Below are 21,142 nucleotides of genomic sequence, written 5' to 3' on the forward strand. Positions count from 1 at the left end.
GCAGCTATTGTGCACCTGAAATACAGCAAGTCCAAGCTGAGAGATGCCAACCATAAAATACACACCAGACTTCAAAGACTTACTATGAAAAAAGCAATGTAGATATTTCAGTAATAATTTTTACACTATTCCATGCTGACATAATATTGTGGCAGGCTACTTAAGGCTAAGTAAAAGACACTAGGTAAAACTGATTACATGTATTTCTTTTTATTTTCACAATATGACCACTGAAAATTTTACAATTACATATGTGGCTTACTATTCATTTCTGTTGAGCAGTACTGGGCTGGAGTATCACTACTTCTCCCTTTTCCCATCTTCTATGAGTGCTAATAAAGAATAAAATATCCAACCCTGGGCAGCAGAAGGAAAACGAAACCACAAGGAAAAATTTACAGATAGGAAAAAGAACAGCTAGAAAATCAGAATTTGACTACAGCTGGCAATAGCTCCACATACCAATGTTTAATTGTTTTAAACCCCAAAGTCTTCTAACACAGAAATTTTAAACTTCTATAAAGCATAAAGTTTTTTTAAAATACCAACTTAGGGGCACCTGGGTGACTCAGTTGTTTAAGCAGCTGCCTTCAGCTCAGGTCATTATGCCGGAGTCCTAGGATCGTGTCCCGCATCGGGCTCCCAGCTCCACAGAAGTCTGCTTCTCCCTCTGACTCTCTCCCCTCTCATGCTCACCCATGGTCTCTCTCTCAAATACATAAATAAAATCTTTAAAAAAAAATTTTTAAAACAACTTAAACAAAAATCTGCAGTACAGAGGCAATATGTTGATTTCCTAAGTATGTACAGCAGCTCCTAACCATCCCAACAGCCCTATGTTGTTTGTACATTACCATCTTCACCTCACTGAAGAGAAAATTAAGGTGCTAAGTTTAAGAAACTTATCCACGCTAGTGAGCATCAGAGCAAGGATTCAAACCTAGGCATGGTGGGGGCACCAAGGCAGCTCAGTCGGTTAAGCATCTGACTTCAGATCAGGTCATGATCCCAGGGTCCTGGGACTGAGATCCACACCAATCTCCACACTCAGTGGGGAGCCTGCTTCTCCCTCTGCCCCTGCCTGCTGCTCCCCAATTGTGCACATGCTCACTTGTGCTCTCTCTCTCTCTGACAAATTAATAAAATCTTAAAAGCTCTCTGATAAGTATTTGAAAAAAGAAAGTGAGAAAGCAAGAAAAATGAGGAAAAGATATAAAACTCAAGAGAAAATAAATGAGAAAAAGACTTGAACAGGCTTTTCACAAAAGGTTTTTTTCACATAGGTTCACATGAAATCAAAGAGTGTAAATTTAATCACACTAAAATAATAAGCAGAGTAGCTAAAACAAGATATTGTGAAAATTTAGGCAAGAACATGGAACAATGGCAACACTCAGGCACTGCCTGTGTTGTAGAAATGGGAACAACCATGCTGTGGAATGTGCACTATAGTAAGACTGAAAACACATACATATATATCTTTTAAAGATTTTTTAATTCTTTTATTTGAGTGAGAAAGAGAAAGAGCACGAGATTACAGACCGAGAGGGAGAAGCAGACTCCCCACTAAGCAGGGAGCCCAACGCAGTGCTCCATTCCAGGACCCTGGGATCATGACCTGAACCAAAGTCAGACGTTTAACTTGCTGAGCCACCCAGGGGCCCTCAAAACACTTATATATGATGACCAAGTAGTTTCTCTTCTAAACACATATTTTTCCTGATATTAAGGTTTATATGCACCAAGATACATGTACAAGATTATTCATACCAGCTCTAAACTGGAAATAGCCCAGATACCCATCAACTGTAGAATGGATAAGTACATTGAAGTCTATCCATATAATGGAACGCTTCTCAGCAATTAAACTGTCACTCAATTCAAAACAAATCTTAAAAATATTATTGCATGAAAAAAACCATATACCAAAGACTGTATGTAGTATACTTTCACTTACATATCATTCAAAAACAAACAAAACTACAGCATTAAGAAATGTGGCTACCTGCCAAGGGAAAGAAAGGGAATTGTAACTAAAATACAACCTTTGGTGGGCTTTCAGAGTCCCCAAAATGTTCTATTTCTTCATCTGAATGATGCTTATACTAGAGGTCAAATTCAAGTAATTTGTAACGCTACACATTCATTTTATGCACTTTTATATATTTAACAATTAAAAGGTTTTGAAAAAAGAAATGTTTGACAAAAGAACAAGGTAATTCAGTTGGAAAAGAAAAGACTTCTCAATAAATGATACAACTGGAAATCCATAAGAGGAAGACAACAGGCCAAACCTTACCTAACTCTACTGTAAAAATTAATATGAAATGAATAACAGACCTTTACATAAAAGGAAAAATTACAGAGGTGCTGGCTGACTCAGCTGGTGGAGCATGTGACTCTTGATCTTGGGATTTCAGTTTGAGCCCCATGTTGGTAGTAGAGATCACTTAAAAATAGAATTTTTTTTAAAAAAAGCTAAAATTGTAAGACTTTAATAAGAAAATAAAGAAAAAAAAATTCCCAACTTTGGAGTAGACCAAAGATTTCTACTTAAAGTAGACAAAATATTTCAGCCTTGGGATGGACAGAGATGTCTTAGGATCCTAAAAAGCACTAACAAAAAAAAGAAGAAAACTGATAAACTAGACTTCATTAAACTTAATAAAACTTTGTTCCTCAAGACATGGTTGCTTCTGGGCGCCTGGGTGGCTCAGTGGGTTAAGCCATTGCCTTCGGCTCAGGTCATGATCTCGGGGTCCTGGGATCGAGACCCGCATCGGGCTCTCTGTTCAGCGGGGAGCCTGCTTCCCTCTCTCTCTCTCTCTCTGCCTGCCTCTCTGCCTACTTGTGATCTCTGTCAAATAAATAAATAAAATCTTAAAAAAAAAAAAAAAAAAAAAAAAAAAAGACATGGTTGCTTCTGATTTTTGCCCCAGAATGGAGAGCTGGGGGGGTGGGAGTGGAACACTGCTCCCACACTTAAAATGCAAACCAACTAATTTCAAGTCCATGACTTTTTCTGAACCTATCAGGGAACTGAGGTCACAGAGCAAACTGATACAAAAACGAAATGCCTACACTGACAGAGCACACTTACCTGAGGCAGACGCAGCGTGACTCTGGCAGGTGAGTCTGTTGAGAACAGACGTCGTACTGTGAAGACTGAGTGCAAGCTGTCACGATAATTCCTAGAATTACAGAAATTCCTCTGCAACCTCTCTAGGAAACCCAGTGGGTGATCACTGAAAGGATCTCAAAAGAGCTCTAAAACTCAAGGACCATAGTACAGAATTAGGGCGGGGAGTAGCAGCCATGTGGGAGGGGCAAGAAACCCCAGCCAGGTCCTTCCCCCTCCATCTCCAATAAGGAACAGCCTTACTCTATACAGGGAAGGGCTCTGGTGAACAGTCTACAATGTCGACAACTCCAATTCCAGGAGAAAAGACAGGATCACACAACGAGCCCACAACTTCAGCCAAGGAAGCAACAGGAAAACTGAGCAGGCCCTACCCCAAAACTCAGGGCTGCCATACATGTCCAAATATAAATGCTTCAAATGAAATTTATTGGAAGACTAGCACCAGGAGGGACCTGAGAGAAATAGGGTATGCAAATATACACTCTGTGAAGCAAAACAAAAAGGGAAGACTTAAAACAGAATTACAGGGATGTCTGGGTGGCTCAGTTGGTTAAGCAACTGCCTTTGGCTAAGGTCATGATCTGGGGACCCTGGGATCCAGCCCTATGTCGGGCTCCCTGCTCACCGGGGAGTCTACTTGTCCCTCTGCCTGTGTGCGCGCTCTCTCTCTCTCTCTTTCAAATAAATAAAATCTTAAGGAAAAAAAAAGAATTACAGAGTTTGAGTAAGTCACCCTCACACTAGACATAGCTATAGAAATTTGAAGGCTATGGTGCACTGACAATAACCATAGCAACAACAAATCCTAAAAGCTAGGCCAACTCTTAACAAGAGGAATGTAAACTACAGCCCTAAGGGCCTAGTAGAAAGAAAACTGTCCATTTCTGGGTTTAAAAGTGATTTATTACAGGGTTGCCTGGGTGGCTCAGTCGTTAAGCGCCTGCCTTCAGTTCCGGTCATGATCCCAGGGTCCTGGGACCAAGCCCCACGTCAGGTTCCTCAGTTGGTGGGAAGCCTGCTTCTTCCTCTCCCACTCCCCCTGCTTGTGTTCCTTCTGCCCCTATAAAATAAATAAAATCTTTTTTTTTAAGTGATTTATTTCACTTTCTACCATCCTATACAATATGTCTGGCTTTGAAGAATAACTGCAATTTTGTAATAATGACACAAAAGGCAAAAAACAAACCACTCCAAAGAAACAGAGCAATCATCAAAACAAGACTCAGATATGAAGCAGGTTGGAACTATCTAACAGGGAATTTAAATACCTTAAAGACTATTAACAGAAAAGGTGGACAACATGCTAGATCAGGGGGGTAACTTCAGCAGAGAAATGAACTCTACAGAACCAGTGAACCTGAAGACAGGTCAAGTCACCTGAAGAACCAAAAAGAAAAGGGGCTGGGAACAACCAAGAAGTGCAAAACAGTATGAAACATTCTCATATATATATAATTGGAATCCTATGAAGAGGTGAAAAGAGCAGAAGAACAATGGTTGAGAACTTTCCCAAATGAATCAGACACCAACCCACAGATCCAAGCAGCACAGAGAATATTAATTAGGATAAATAACAAAAACAAAGCAAATCTGCTTCATGATTATTGCCCCCCAGCCGCTAAAAACAAAAAGAGAAAATCCTGAAGGCAGTCAGAGATAAAGGAGACACTACATACAGAAGAACAAAAACAAGAATTACACCAGGCTTCTTGTGAAAAAACAAAAACAAAAAACCCAAAACAAACAACAACAACAAACCCATGAAAACCAGAAGACAGTGGAGTGACTTTTTTTAAGTACTACAAAGGAAAAACCACCACCACCTGTTAAGTCAAAATCCTATACCCAGCAAAGATACTTTTCTAAAAATAAGGAGGAAAAACTTTCTCAGAAATAAATACTGAAGAAATTCATTGCCAGGAGACGTACAAGAAACGTTACAGAAGGTATTTTAGGCAGTAAGAATTTGAGTAAGATGGAAACTTGGATATACAAAAAGAAATGAAGAACCCTAAAAATGTAATACAAGTAAATTGAAATCAATCTTTTCTCTCTTTTTTTTAAGAATTGCACTAAAAGATGACTTCTAAGAGCAAAAATAGCAATGTATTGTGTATTTACAGCATATGTAAAAGCAAAATGAATACCATCAATAGCACAAAGAAGAACTGGGAATATACTGTGTAAGGCATTTCTACAGGCATACCTTGAGAGAGACTATGGGGGTTCAGCTCTAGACCACTACCAGTAACACCAGACAAATGAATTTTTTGGTTTCCCAGTATACTATACCATAGCACACTGAGTGTGCCACAGTGTTATATCTAAAAAAAAAAATTACGTAATATCTTAATCTTAAAATGTTTTATTTTTAAATTATCATAAATATAAATACTATATCTATTAAAAAATGCTAACCATCATCTGAGCTTTCAGCAAGCTGTAATCTTTTGCTGCTGGAGGGTCTTAAAGTGGGGGTTGCTGAAGGATGGGGTGTCTATGGCACTTTCTTAAAACAAGAGAATAAATCTGTTGCACTGATAGACTCTTCCTTTCCCAAATGATTTCTCTGCAGCAAGCGATGTTGTCTGGTAGCATCTCACCCACAGTAGAACTCCTCTCCAAATTGGAGCCAGTCCTCTCAAGCCCTGCCACCTTATCAACAAAGGTCAAGCAATGTTCTAAGTCCTTGTCAGATTTCAACCATCTCCAGAGCATCGTCACCAGGAGCAGACTCCAGCTCAAGAAATCATTTCCCGGGCGCCTGGGTGGCTCAGTGGGTTAAGCCACTGCCTTCGGCTCAGGTCATGATCTCAGGGTCCTGGGATCAAGTCCCGCATCGGGCTCTCTGCTCAGCTGGGAGCCTGCTTCCTCCTCTCTCTCTCTCTGCCTGCCTCTCTGCCTGCTTGTGGTCTCTCTCTGTCAAATAAATAAATAAAATCTTTAAAAAAAAAAAAATCATTTCCCGGGGTGCCTGGGTGGCTTGGTGAGTTAAAGCCTCTGCCTTCGGCTCAGGTTGTGATCCCAGGGTTCTGGGATCGAGCCCCGCATCGGGCTGTCTGCTCCGCGGAGAGCCTGCTTCCTCCTCTCTCTCTCTCTGCCTGCCTCTCTGCCTACTTGTGATCTCTGTCTGTCAAATAAATAAATAAAACCTTTAAAAAAAGAAAAAAGATATCACTTCCCTTGCTCCTCCATGGAAGCACATCCTCACCCGTGCAAGTGTTATCCTGCGAGGACAGCAGGTCGCTCCCCTCTCCAGGCTCCACTTCTGGCTCTCTGGCTGTTTCCACCACATCTACAGTGACTTCCTCCACTTGGTCTTGATCCCCTCAATATCCTCACCAGGGCCGGAGCTCACTTATTCCAAACTCCTGTTAGTATTGACATTGAGCCATGGGAACATTTTCTTAATGGCGTCTGGCATGGTGAATCCTTCCCAGAAGATTCTTAATGTACCCCACCCAGATCGAGTGGAGGAATCACCGTCCATGGCATTAACTGCCTTGCAAAATGTGTCTCTTAGATGATAAGACTTCAAAGTCAAAATTACTCCTTGCTCCGTGGGCTGCAGAATGGAAGCTGTGTTCACAGGCAGGGAAACGGCACTCATCTCCCGGTATGTCACCAAAGCTCTTGGGTGACCGGGTATAACGTCAACGAGCAGTCATATTTTTGAAAGGAACCTTTTTTTCTGAGCAGTAGGTCTCAACAGTGGGCTTGAGACGTTTGGTAAACCTCACTGTGAACAGATACGCTGACGTCCAGGCTGTGATGTTCCATGGATAGAGCACGGGCAGAGGAGAGGTAACACAATTCTTAAGGGTCCTAAGAATTTCCAGAATAGTAAAGGAGCACCAGCTTCAGCTGAAAGTCACCAGCTGCATTAGCCCCTAAAGGGGAGCCAGCCTGTCCCCTGAACCCCTGAAGCCAGGTGCTGCTTGTCCTCTGGCGAGGACAGTCCGAGATGGCATCTTCTCCCCAGATAAGGCTGTTGTGTCTACATGTGGAGAATCAGCTATTTAGGAGTCACCTCCATGGGCGATCCAAGCTGATCTCTGGCAGATCCCACCGCAGCTTCTCCGTCAGCACGTGCTGCTCTCCCGCCCCCCCCCCGCCCCTCTGTGTCTCCTTAAACCTCATGAACCCACTCTGCTAGCTGCAGACTATTCTTCTGCAGCTTCCTCACCTCCCTCAGCCTTCCTGGACTTGAGAGTCAGGGCCTTGCTCTGGATTAGGCTTTGGCTTAAGGAAATACTGGGGTGGGTCTGATCTCCTAACCAGACCACCCAAATTTTCTCCCTATCAGCAATGAGGCCATTTGGCTTTCTTATCATTCATGTGGTCCCTGGAGTAGCGCTCTTAACTTCCTTCAAGAACTTTTCCTTGGCATTTGCAACATGGCTGTCTGGCACAAGAGGCCTACCTTTCGGCCTATCTCGGCTTCAGAAATCCCTTCCTCACTAAGCTTAATCATGTCTAGCTTTTCATTTCAAGTGAGTTATGTGTGACTCTTCCTTTCACTTGAGCACTTTAGCACATTACAGGGTCATTAACTGGCCTAATTTCCATATTGTTGTTTCTCAGGGAATAGGGAGGCCCAAGAGAGAAGAGGGGGGTGGACTGACAGTCCACAGAGCAGTCAGAACACACACAACCTTTATCAATTAAGTTCAACATCTTTTTTTTTTTTTGAAGATTTTATTTATTTGGCAGTCAGAGATCACAAGTAGGCAGAGGCAGGCAGATAGAGAGGGAAGCAGGCTCCCTGCTGAGCAGAGAGCCCAATGTGGGGCTTGATCCCAGGACCCCTGGATCATGACCCAAGCCAAAGGCAGAGGCTTTAACCCACTGAGCCACCCAGGCGCCCCAATTAACTTCAACGTCTTAAAAAAGAAGTTCCCCATCCTAATGGGCACAGTTTGTGGCACCCCAAAAAATTACTACAGTAACATCAAAGATCATTGATCACCCATCACCATGACAAATGTAATAATAATGGAAAAGTCTGAAATACTGAGAATTACCCACCTGTGAGCCAGAGATAAAAAGGGAGTCAATGCTGTTGGAAGAACTGCACCAATAAAAAACCCTGCTCAACAACACAGGTTGCCACAAACCCTCAGTGTGTAAAACAAGCGCAGTGTCTGTGCAGCACAGTAAAACCGAGGACGCCTCTACTACACTGTGAAGCAGCACAGCAGCATCTGAAGGGAAACCGTGGGGTGAATCTAAAATGTGCAGTGTAAGGCCGAGGAAGATGTGAGGCAAGAGAAAGTGACACGAGCCCTTCATTGTCATGCAGCAGGGAGCAAACAGCCACTTTTTGCTCCCATGGGGAGCAAAAACACCCCACCCCATGGCTGCCCATGACGATTTCCAAAGAGATGTAAGCCACTGGCACTGGGGGCCTTCAGGCCACCTACCACCCAATCCTTGAGAAAGTGAAGCTCCTGCTGGCGGAGAAATTGAGGCTGTTGTACTACATGGCAGGTCCCAAACAGTCTTGTTCTGGGTTCCAGCATGCACTGGACTGGCTGACATGGCCAGACCTGCACAGAAACTCAGTCTATCATGCTGATAGCTACAGGATTTATGTGGCCAGGATATTCACTGGTAATTGCGCCAAAAAGCTGGAGTCTGTTTGCTGTTAATTTTTTGCAGGGGCAGCAGGAGTTTTTCATTTCTTTTACATTTGGAGATATAAGCAAGAACTAAAAGCTAACGCAAACAAGTAAGAGTTCCTGACCACCCAAACAATCTAGATGTGGACATAACCACTGGGAGGAATTTGATTTATAACTTGGCTATTGAAAAGGTGATAGTCACTGTGCTACTGTTTGGAAGGCATTAAAAAAAAAAAAAACCAGACTGGCGCGCCTGGGTGGCTCAGTGGGTTAAAGCCTCTGGCTTCAGCTCAGGTCATGATCCCAGGGTCCTGCGAAAGAGCCCCACATTGGGCTCTCTGCTCAGTGGGGAGCCTGCTTCTCTGTCTCTCTCTGCCTGCCTCTCTGTCTACTACTTGTGACCTCCATCTGTCAAATAAATAAAACCTTTAAAAAAAAGCCAAACTGTAAACTTGGGGGTTAATACTTGATTCAAAAGAAAAAGGGCACCTGGGTGGCTCAGTGGGTTAAGCCGCTGCCTTCGGCTCAGGTCATGATCTCAGGGTCCTGGGATCGAGTCCCGCATCGGGCTCTCTGCTCAGCAGGGAGCCTGCTTCCTCCTCTCTCTCTCTCTCTGCCTGCCTCTCTGACTACTTGTGATCTCTCTGTCAAATAAATAAATAAATAGTCTTAAAAAAAAAAAAAGAAAAAGAAAAAGAAAGCAAATTTTTAATAACAAACAAATAAAATACACACTGTAAAGCCAGGGCTGGACCTGGCAAGGCTACAACAAGGAGATGCTGTACCAGCAAATGCACTAGAGGGTCCGTAAGACCTAGTCTCACAAGGACGACTTGAGATGGCAAATAGTCTCTGCACTTAGTAGAAAACAAAATCCAAGCAAACAGACCAGATATTCAGCCATCTAGAACGTCTAGAGATTCTGTCTAGCAAGGAGCCCTCTGACAAAAGACAGAATGCCAAACTTCATGTGGACCACTGAAAGTATCATGTTCAGCACCTGTAGCCTATGTGGAAACTTCCAGCACCAGTGATACACAAGGGAGCAGCAGGGATGGCAAGAGGAGTTTCTGTACCAGACTTACACCACTAATGACTCAAGATACCGCCATCCTAATGGATGACTTGTAGCAATTCAATTCCTCCCTCCAGAAAATTCACTACAGCTTAAGAAGACCTCACTGGAGCTGGGTGCGATACTCTGGAAGGACTCAGGGCCCAGAGACTGACCTTGAAGGGGGCTCAGATGAAGATCTTTGATGCTGCCAACATGCTGAGCTTGTTATAGCATGAGGGGAGAAGCGGGCTTTCCAGAACAAGTACTTTCTGATGGGTGGGTTGCTGCTCACCTGTGTGGTCACGTTCCTCGTGGTACAGTACCTGACGTGAGCCAGCCAATCCCATCAATTGAACAATGTTACCACTGTGTAAGAGTCTGTGTGAGTGTGTGTGTGTGAGAGAGAAAGGAGAGCCCAGAAGCTGCCTTCTGAAATATATGCCCATCTTAACTGTGAAGACCCTCCGGAAATAATCGTGATCTGTAACCCAGTGGGAGTTGCAAATCTGCTCTGTTTTGTGTGACTCCTTGATGGGGAAGCTAGTGCCACCAAGAAGCATGGCGCTTACGGGGTGCCTGGGTGGCTCAGTGGGTTAAAGCCTCTGCCTTCGGCTCAGGTCATGATCCCAGGTCCTAGGATAGAGCCCTGCACCGGGCTCTCTGCTCAATAGGGAGCCTGCTTCCCCCGCTCTCTCTGCCTGTCTGTCTGCCTACTTGTGATCTCTGCCTGTCAAATAAATAAATAAAATCTTAAAAAAAAAAAAAAAGAAAAAGCATGGTGCTTAGGAAATAAAAGAAGTTCCTGTTCTCTTTCTCAAAATAAAAAAACAGAAAATTTTTAAAAAATGTACACTGTAGGGGCGCCTGGTGGCTCAGTGGGTTAAGCCTCTGCCTTCAGCTCAGGTCATGATCTCAGGGCCCTGGGATCGAATCCCACAACAGGCTGACTGCTCAGCAAGGGGCCTGCTTCCCTTCCTCTCTCTCTGCCTGCCTGTCTACTATTTGTGATCTCCATCTGTCAAATAAATTAATAAAAATCTTTATTTAAAAAAATAAAACAGGGTGCCTGGGTGGCTCAGTGGGTTAAGCCTCTGCCTTCAGCTCAGGTCATGATCTTAGGGTCCTGGGATCAAGTCCCGCATCGGGCTCTCTGCTCAGCAGGGAGCCTGCTTCCTCCTCTCTCTCTCTCTGCCTGCCTCTCTACCTACTTGTGATCTCTGTCTGTCAAATAAATAAATAAAATCTTAAAAAAAAAATAAAATAAAATGTACACTGTAAACCCAAAGGCAACAAGTATAAAAATATTTTAAGAGGTATGAATACATCAACAGAAGAGATAAAACAGAACCATAACATGTTAAATTAAACCCAGAAAAGGCAGAAAAAGAGGGAAATGAAAACAAGAAATAAATGATGACCAGAAAACAGCTAGCAAGATGGTAGATTTTAATCAAATCCTATCAATCCTATCAATGGCTGCCTCGGGCCAGAGGAGAAGAGGGACTGGCAAAGGAGCACATGGGACCTATGCGAGGTGATGGACACTTCCTAAGTCTTTTTTTTTTAAAGACTTTATTTATTTGCATCAGCAGAGAGCCTGATGCAGGGCTCGATCCCAGGACCCTGAGATCATGACCTGAGCTGAAGGCAGAGGCTTTAACCCACTGAGCCACTCAGGCGCCCCGACACCTCCTAAGTCTTAACTGGGGTGGCAGACATTTGTCAATCCTCCTAGAACTGTATGTTTCAAATGGGTGCATCCTACCATGTGTGAATTATACCTCAATAAAGTTTATTTTTCCAAGTAAAGAGCGAAAAGTTAAAGAAAAAGCAAACTACTGGAGTAATTAAGAATGCCTGCTCCAGACCCGAAGGCCCAGCCTCCCTCACTGGCGTGTCCATGCCGGCATTACTCGCCCTCCCCTCACCTTAGCTCTCTCGTGCTGGAACACCCCTCATCCACCGACCCTGAGGCAGCAGCAAGAGCTCTGGGCCCCAGGCCAGCACACATGGAGCACCCGTGCAGTGCAGGCTAGCATGAAGGGGACTCATGAAGAACGGGACTCAGGAAGAACGACCTGTGTCCAAACAAGAGATCACACAGGGTGGCTCCCCACAGGAGACGCCACTATTTCTGCTCTAGGCAATCAAGTATCATCTGACTAAAGGCTCAGAGAGCATTTTCTAAAATCGCTGTGGACAAGACAGCTCAAAAAGCACTGCACATATGTACTATATTCTTATTATCTCAAGATACATTTCTTAAATTACTCACTTTTTTCGGGTTAAGATATATTTTTATTTTTTAAAATATCTGCTCTACGTTTTCAGAGATGTTAACTAACATCCAACGAGAAGAGACTAAGTGCTCACAAGCTTAAAGGTCTGGAAGCTTCCCCTTGGAGAAGCTGGCTCATCTAGAGGCTACTAGTCAAGGGCTGTGGGGTTCCCAGGGCTGAGCATCTACTCAGATCCACGCTTGGAAGCTCCGGGCCAGACCCACGGGATATCGACTGCAGCGGTGCAAAAGGGACTCCAATTTAGAAGCCCGTTAGAGCTGTCTGTTCTCACTGAAGGTGAGCGCAAAGAAAAGTTAAATGCAAACAAAACATTATCAGAAATAAATTGATAGGGTGCCCAGGTGGCTCAGCTGGGCATCTGCCTTCAGCTTAGATCACGGTCCCAGGATCCTGGGATCAAGTCCCACATCAGGCTCCCTGGGAGCCTACCTCTCCCTCTCCTTCTGCTCTTCCCCCTGCTCATGCTCTGTCAAATAAGTAAATAAAATCTTTTATTTAAAAAAAAAAAAAAGAAATTGACAGAAACACACCTCATGGTTAGAAAATACTCCATTTTCCTACATTCCTACTTTCATACAGCTCAGTCCATATTTATGGAAGACCTACAATTTGCTGAGATGGACCCAAAGCCCACATACATGTTCTGGCTCTTAAGAAAACGTCATGGGAGTGGACTGTTTCAACATCATGAAAGAGATAGTATTAATATAAAAAGATGTGCACATTACTACACAGCAGCCCCAAGAACAAGAAATGACTCACGTGAGAATACAAAGCTAAGCACCAAGTGCCGGGCATTATGCTAAATAAATGCCATACATGTATGTCCTCCAATAACTCTTAGATGACCCAAAAGGCAGGTACTACTGTCTCTTTTTTGTTGTTGTTAAAGATTTTATTTATGTATTTGACAGAGAGAGAAAGCACACAAGCGGGGGGAGTGGCAGGCAGAGAGAGGGAGAAGGAGAAGGAGACTTCCCACTGAGCAGGGAGCCCGATGTGGGGCTTGATTCCAGGACCCTGGGACCGTGACCCGAGTCAAAGGCAGATGCTTAACTGAGCCACCCAGGTGCCCCACTACTGTCTCATTTTAAAGCGGTGGCACCTGAGAAGCAGAACCAATGGGGAGGCCCATCGACACCACAGGGTAGGATGCACACCCAGAGTGTGTGAACCCCGCACCACCTGTGTGCACAACACCCCAACAGGTCTGCCTGCTGGCCACTGGGAACACGCATCTCCTCTGCTGATGCAGCGCACACATTTTCTCTTTAAAGGCTGACTCACCCCGCTCCCACTCTCTCCCACTCTCGCCCAGTCTCTCCCAGTCAGGCCGGCCACCTCCTGTGTGCACAGCACTTCTGGACCACACGCGCTCCTCTCCCTCTCCCAAGAAACTGACCACAGACTTTGTCCTGAGCACATTCTTCCTTCTAACACCTTCCATAATGTCACTCCTAGGACAGGCAGCGTCCGTGGAATGAGCAAGCAGAAGACTTCTGCAGTGGTTTCCAAGCAATGGCCACAGACAGGAGGCTCCCAGGCTGTCCCCTGGGAGAACATGAACAAGATGACCATGAACGTGCACACGTGCCTCACAATCAAGGGCCAGCACCACCAGTGAAAGACCGACACCTACGACCAGCAACAAAGGAGAGAATGCGGAGTCCCTCCACGGACGGCTCTGCATGAGGACACCCACCCCGGCCAGCAGCGGACGGCTGGACCTGCCACTGTTCTCAGACAGGGTCCTGGAGGCCCAGCGGAAGGGAAAATCCAAGCAGGGAGCACAAGTCGGAGAAGTGTGCTTGCCTGGGCGCTTTGCCAGGGAGAAGAAATGGCCAGATCTATGCCAGTGTATGGCAGAAGCTGGTATCTGGCTGGCCGGCCTAGGAACCTGGAAAGAACAAGGAGGGATAACTGGAGGCAGAGGGTTTTAGAGAAGGGGTCTAAGGATGGGCACGGAGCGCAAGGCAATCTGTGTCCTCTGAATGCTCAGCAATGACAACCACTGCCAAAGCAGCTCTCAAATGCCTGCGCACATCTGCCTCTGAGCTTCTTTCCCCAACACTTCCCCAAATGCGCTCATGAACAAAGAGACATGACCACAAGGATGGGAGGGAGGACTGTGCTCAGTGACATGAACTTCCACCAAGATGATCTGGATTCTCCAGCTCCAGGTGCCTGCAGGGCAGAGCTTCTCTGGTGTTTGGCATTTGTGCCTCCTCCAGCACGGGACTCAGGGTGCAACAACACAGCTGGGAGGAGCCCCAGAGAGCCTGGGCTTGTGTCCCAGCCTCAGTGACTGCTTCCTGCACCCTCTCCTCAGCCCCATGTCTCAGCACATGGAAGGGTTACTGCAGGGCTGGCTGGCTAGTGAGCCCAACCTTGTTCCACACAGGGGTCTGGAGATGCCCTGGCCCCAGCAACAGACAGAAGTGTGTGCATGCCTGGTTAAGGGGGCTGCTGCTCCAGCACCCAGTTCCAGCAGTGCTTCCCAGATGCCTGCATGCCTGCCCATCCCACTGGCTCACCTGAACCCTAGACGTATGTTCCCACGGCCCTCCCCACAAAAACACGATGCACCCCAGGCAGCGCACCTACACAGGAAACTAACTGCCTCTGCATGGCCTCCCACCTGCCTCAGCTGGCCTGCACCCCAGACTGATCCTGCTTGTCTAGTGAGTATGGACTAGCTATGGCCAGGCAACCCAGCTACAACCATTTGTATTCCAACAAGATATGAACCCCAGTCTTGGGGTGTGGCCCCTTCCAAATGTATCCATCCTTGGGGGTACTATCCCTCAGCCCTGGAGTATACCTTAGAGTTCTCTTTCCAGTTTATGGCTACCCTGTCAAAGCTCACTAATTTCTTAATATATTAAATTTCCCTTGTTTAAATTACTACATGGTGGGGCGCCTGGGTGGCTCAGTGAGTTAAAGCCTCTGCCTTCGGCTCAGGTCATGATCCCAGGAATGATCCCAGGTTCCTGGGATCGAGCCCCGAGACGGGCTTTCTGCTCAGCAGGGAGCCTGCTTCCTCCTCTCTCTCTCTGCCTGCCTCTGCCTACTTGTGATCTCTGTCTGTCAAATAAATAAATAAAATCTTTTAATAAAAAAATAAAATAAATTACTACATGGTTAGTCTCCTGTTTGGATCCAGAAGGATATACCCTGTTCTCCAATGTCACCATTTATGGACTTGCTGTACAATTTTTCACTATTATGACACAACACTGACCAAGGAATTTGTTTTAGGGTAACAGTGAGGTGATGACCCATGGCCATGGGATTCACTCATCTTGTCACATACTCCATCACCCAAAACAGCTGGCTGCAGATAATGTTGAAATGGCCCACTGGGGACACAGGAGACCTCTGGGTCCCACAAGATGTAGCTTTATATATTCTGTACAGATGTCCAACAGATGGTGTTGCTTCTACAGGAAAGAAGGGTCCAGTGCAAGTAGCATCTCTGATTTATACTTTCTGGACCAATCCAGAAACTTTTTCCTTCCAAGCCCCATAACTCTGGGTTCTGTTAAGCTGGAAGCCTTAGTATCCAAGAGGTGAATACTTGTACCAGGTGATAGTAGTATCAGTACACCAGAAGCTAACCTGACCGTCTGGACTTGTGGTACCTCTGAACCAACACGTTCAAGACCACCACTACACACTGACTAGATACTGTGATGGGCAAAGGTAAAGAGAACATGAGACAAGTTGCGGAATACCAAAAGTATGTCTTTACAAAAATATGTATTTCTTTTTTTGTTGCTTTTTTGTTTGTTTTTTCTACCAGTTTTGTTTTTTGTTTTTTGTGGGTTTTTTGCTTTGGTTTATATTAGTCACCATACAGTACATCATTAGCTTTTTATGCAGTGTTCAGTGATTCATCATTTGCATATATACCCAGTGCTCACTACAACACATGCCCTCCTTAATACCCATTACCTGGCTAGACCATTCCCCCCACCCTGCTTGCCTCTAAAACCCTCAGTTTGTCTCCCAGAGTCCACAGTCTCTCATGGTTCATCTCCCTCCCAAAAACATGTATTTCTGAATTAAGCTTCCTTCTAAAATGTTGACATATCGGGACGCCTAGGTGGCTCAGTGGGTTAAAGCCTCTGCCTTCAGCTCAGGTCATGATCCCAGGGTCCTGGGATCGAGCCCCACATTGGGCTCTCTGCTCAACAGGGAGCCTGCTTCCCTTCCTCTCTCTCTGCCTGCCTCTCCGCCTACTTGTGATCTCTCTTTGTCAAATAAATAAAATTTTTAAAAAAATAAAATAAAATAAAATGTTGACATATCTTCCAAGAACAGCACATAAATACTAATAAATTTTTCCAGCTATCTGAATTTAAGTCACAAAACAGCATGAAGAAAAATTAATAAAACATTACCCCCAAACCATATGTCCCACCCCAAACAAAACTGAGTCAGCTATGACTTTGTTTTCACATACACATACATGCTTCAAACAAAATATGCTTGGAATAAATAGTGCCCAGCTGGCTCAGTCAGGGGAGCAGGCAACTCTTGATCTCAGGGTCATGAGTTGGGAGCCCCAAGCTGGCATGGAAATTACTTTACTAAACAAATAAGAATATACTGGAATACTTTCACCTCCCAGCACCATTTAGAGTCAAAGGCAGGCTAACGCAAGTAGAACAGCAGCAGTGGTTAAAAAGAGAAACTGCAGAAAGGCAGCAGTGTTTGGTACAGAGAGACTGGAGCCAGGATATCTGGGTTCAAATCCCAACTCTACCTCCTAATATGCTGTGTAACCTTGAGAAGTCACTCATATTTGTAAAACTCATTTTTTTCCTTTTTTTCCCCCAAAGATTTTACTTATTTCAATAATCTGGACCCCCAGCATGGGGCTAGAACTCATAACCCCAAGATCAAGAGTCACATGTTCCACTGACTGAGCCAGTGATGTACCCCTAAACTCATTTTTCTTCTTCTGAAAAACAAAGATACCCCATAAAGTATTTTAAAATATTTTCTTTTCTTTTTTTAAAGTAAGTTCCACACCCAGCATGGAGCCCAACATGGGGCTTGAACTCACAACCCTGAGATCAAGACCTGAGCGAAGTTCTAGAACTGGATGCTCAACCAACGGAGCCACCCAAGTGCCCCTAAGTTTGTCTGCTTTTTACTTTTTTATTGCTTTTTAAAGATTTATAAATTTACTGAAGAAAGCAAGAACAAGTGGAGGGACGGGAGGAAGGGATAGAGAGAGAGAATCTCTCAAGCAGATGTCCCACGAAGCACAGAGTCGGACAAGGGGCTCGATCCCACCACCAAGAAGATCGTGACCCGAGCTGAAACCAAGAGGTGGACCCCAACCAACTGAGCCCAAGTACCCCAGGTTTGTTTATTTTTTAACACAACACTGAACCCTATGGCTGCTTAGAAAATATATACTTAAAATACTGTATAACTGTGGTTGAAAACTATTCACTGTTCACCCATAAGCAAGTCACTAACACTGCAAGCCTCACTTTCCTTATTTGTAAATGGAGGATTAAAAAAAATCCACTTAGGGGGCACCTGGGTGGCTCAGTGGGTTAAGCCTCTGCCTTCGACTCAGGTCATGATCTCAGGGTCCTGGGATCGAGTCCCACATCTGGCTCTCTGCTCAGCAGGGAGCCTGCTTCCTCCTCTCTCTCTCTCTGCCTGCCTCTCTGCCTACTTGTGATCTCTCTCTGTCAAATAAATAAATAAAATCTTAAAAAAAAAATCCACTTAGAAGCTTGCCACAGAATCAAATGAGATTATGACAAGTGCTTAATAGAGTGTAGGACATAGTAATCATTAAGTCAAAATGGCAGCTGTTTATTTTCATTAAAATGACAGAATATTTTAAATGAGCAAAATAAAGCAGGCAAATGCAAATAAAATGAACGCATGGGTAGCAATTTAAAATCAGAGAAACATAAGTGGGCTGGTGCAGTCAGGGAAGCACACAACTCTTGATCTCGGGGTTGTGAGTTTGAGCTCCACACGGGGTGTAAAGATCACTTAAAAATAAAATCTTAGGGGTACCTGGGTGGCTCAGTGGGTTAAAATCTCTGCTTTTGGCTTAGGTCATGATCTCAGGGTCCTGGGATCAAATCCTGGGGCTCTCTGCTCAGCAGGGAGCCTGCTTCCCTCCCTCTCTGCCTGCCTCTCTGCCCTACTGGTGATCTCTCTCTCTCTCTGTCAAATAAATAAGTAAATAAAATCTTTAAAAATAAAATAAAATCTTAAAAAGAAAGGAAAAGGGGTGCCTGGGTGGTTTAGTGGGTTAGGGCCTCTGCCTTCATTCAATTCAGGTTATGATCTCAGGATCCTGGATCGAGCCCCTCATCAAGCTCTCTGCTCAGCGGGGAGCCTGCTTCCCTCTCTCTGCCTGCCCCTCTGCCTACCTGGGATCTCTCTGTCAAATAAATAAAATCTTTAAAATAAAAAAAAAGAAAGGAAAAGAAAAACACTGTTAAGTAACAAGGTTACTCTGTTAATAGGAGGTATACTTTTAATAAAAAACATGAAAGTCAGGGCGCCTGGGTGGCTCAGTGGGCTGGAGCCTCTGCCTTCAGCTCAGGTCGTAGTCCCAGGATCCTGGGATTGAGCCCCGCGTCGTGCTCTCTGCTCAGCAGAGAGCCTGCTTCCCTTCCTCTTTCTCTCTCTGCCTGCCTCTCTGCCTACTTGTGATCTCTGTCAGATAAATAAATAAAATCTTAAAAAAAAAAAAAAAAAGACATGAAGGTCATAACTCAGTACAAAATAAACATACTGAGGGACACCGGGTGGTTTAGTCAGTTAAGCAGCTGCCTTCTGCTCAGGTCATGATCCCAGGGTCCTGAGATGGAGTCCCACATTGGGTTCCTTGTTCAGAGGGGAGCCTGCTTTTCCCTCTCCCTCTGCCCCTGCTCATGTGCATGTTCTCTCTTTCCCTCTGTCAAATAAATAAATAAAACCTTTAAAAAATAAAAATAAACATGTTGAATATATAATGCAAAAGCCAGTAGTCTCCAGTAAAAATGAAGAGATGTTACCAACCATCAAACAGGGCACCTATCAATCTGTAACAAACCAAGTAGAGAAAAACATAAATGACAAATTTAAATAAGGCTTAATTGTTGGATTTATGTCGATTTAAAACTCCACTGAGAAGCACCTGGGTGGCTCAGTGGGTTAAGCCTCTGCCTTCAGCTCAGGTCATGATCTCAAAGGGTCCTGGGATATTGAGCCCTGCATTGGGCTCTCTGTTCAGCAGGGAGCCTGCTTCACCACCGCCCATCCCCCAACCTGCCTCTCTGCCTCCTTGTGATCTCTGACAAACAAATAAATAAAATCTTTTTAAATAAATAAATAAATAAATTGGGGGCGCCTGGGTGGCTCAGTGGGTTAAAGCCTCTGCCTTCAGCTCAGGTCATGATCCCAGGGTCCTGGGATCCAGCCCCACATCAGGCTCTCTGCTCAGCAGGGAGCCTGCTTCCTCCTCCCTCTCTCTGCCTGCCTCTCTGCCTACTTGTCATCTCTGTCTGTCAAATAAATAAATAAAATCTTTAAAAAAAATAATAAAATAAAATAAAATAAATAAATAAATAAAACTCCTCTGAATACTTCTAGTGCTGGGCTCCATAAAACACTGGGAAAACCAATCAAATAAGCTACTAAAAATCAAGAACCTACATTTTACAAAAGATCAAAGTTATACAGGCCCTATTCATTTAAAAACAAAAAACAGGGGCACGAGGGTGACTTAGTCCATTAAGTGTCTGACTCTTGGTTTCAGCTCAGATCATGATCTTGGGCATCATGGGATTAAGACCCATACTGGGCTCCACGCTTGGCACAGAATCTGCTTGAAATTCTCTCCCGCCCCCACTTGTGCTCTTTTTTTCCCTCTCTCTAAAATAAATAAAATAAATCTTTAAAGTCCCAGTACTTACCTTAGTAACTAACACATAATATGCACTAACTAAATGTGTGCTGAGTAAAAAGACTCAGAAAAACAACAACATTGAGAACACCATGTATCAAAACCTCAGGTGTCGGGACAAAGTTGTACTTAAAGTTAAGTTCATAGTTTTAACAACTACTATTATTTTGAAGTGAAAAAAAAAAAATTCAGTTCAAGATCAGAAATCAATTCAGAAAGCTGCTGCCCTCCCCAAAATAAGAACAAATTATTATAAATATGAAAAGGTAATGACTTAGTAAAGAGAATTGTTAAACAATAAAAAGTAGTTAAAATGTGGCAAATCTCTCTGAATTGTATGCTTAAAAATAGTTAAAATGGCACTTTTAATGATATATATTTTTACCACCATTAAAAAAAGTTTGTTTTTTGAGAAGGGCAAATTTAAGGGGAGGGGGTAGATACTGAAAATTTTAAAAACCAACAGATTAAAAAAGGACAGTTCTAGAAAGTTTAATAGACGATTATTCCTTAAGAAACAGAATATTCCTGAGCACTAGCAATGTGCATACTTCACAGGGTTAAAAATTAAATACTCTAACACCAGAAACATCATAGAATCATGAAAAGCACATGGTAACAATTAGCATTCACCAAGTCCTACTAGGATTCTCACTCTCTCATCTACTTCAAACCACCCACTCTCCTCAAAGCCACGATTTTAAATTAACTCCTACCACTGTTCCACCATATATGGATTTCTGAGTCGGTTTATTGTCTACAACAGACTTCTGATGTTCTCAGGGACACATGACGACCTTCAACAAGACCGGCTGTAACAAACCACTAAGACATTTAAATATCTCATCAGACCTTTAAGAAGCATGTAAGATTAAAATAAGTTCTGCCCCTAAGTACACACTGCACTTCTGGACATTCTCACATGAATCTTGGGAGACAGTCACTGTTCACAGGACAGGAAAACCACAACAAAGCTCAAGTGAAAGGACGGTGGGGTGTGGGCACTCAGCAGCCAAGCAACTTCCAGACAAAACCAGGAGCTTCAAGATTTCCCCTTTCCAAATTCATGCCTTCACAAAATTGACA

At 44.1% G+C, this 21,142-nt stretch overlaps 1 protein-coding gene and 2 pseudogenes across 3 annotated transcripts in view; 2 read left to right on the forward strand and 1 right to left on the reverse strand.

Annotated features, from left to right (window-relative positions):
- FAM193A (family with sequence similarity 193 member A) overlaps positions 1 to 21,142 on the reverse strand; it is a 165,823-nt gene that overhangs the window by 114,947 nt on the left and 29,734 nt on the right. The gene's annotated exons all lie outside the window — the stretch shown is intronic.
- On the forward strand, positions 4,443 to 8,989 carry LOC122890238 (annotated as a pseudogene).
- Positions 9,616 to 10,451, forward strand: LOC122890239 (annotated as a pseudogene).

The sequence above is a fragment of the Neovison vison genome, chromosome 11 (assembly GCF_020171115.1).
Source record: "Neovison vison isolate M4711 chromosome 11, ASM_NN_V1, whole genome shotgun sequence".
In the NCBI taxonomy this organism is placed as follows: Eukaryota; Metazoa; Chordata; class Mammalia; order Carnivora; family Mustelidae; genus Neogale; species Neogale vison.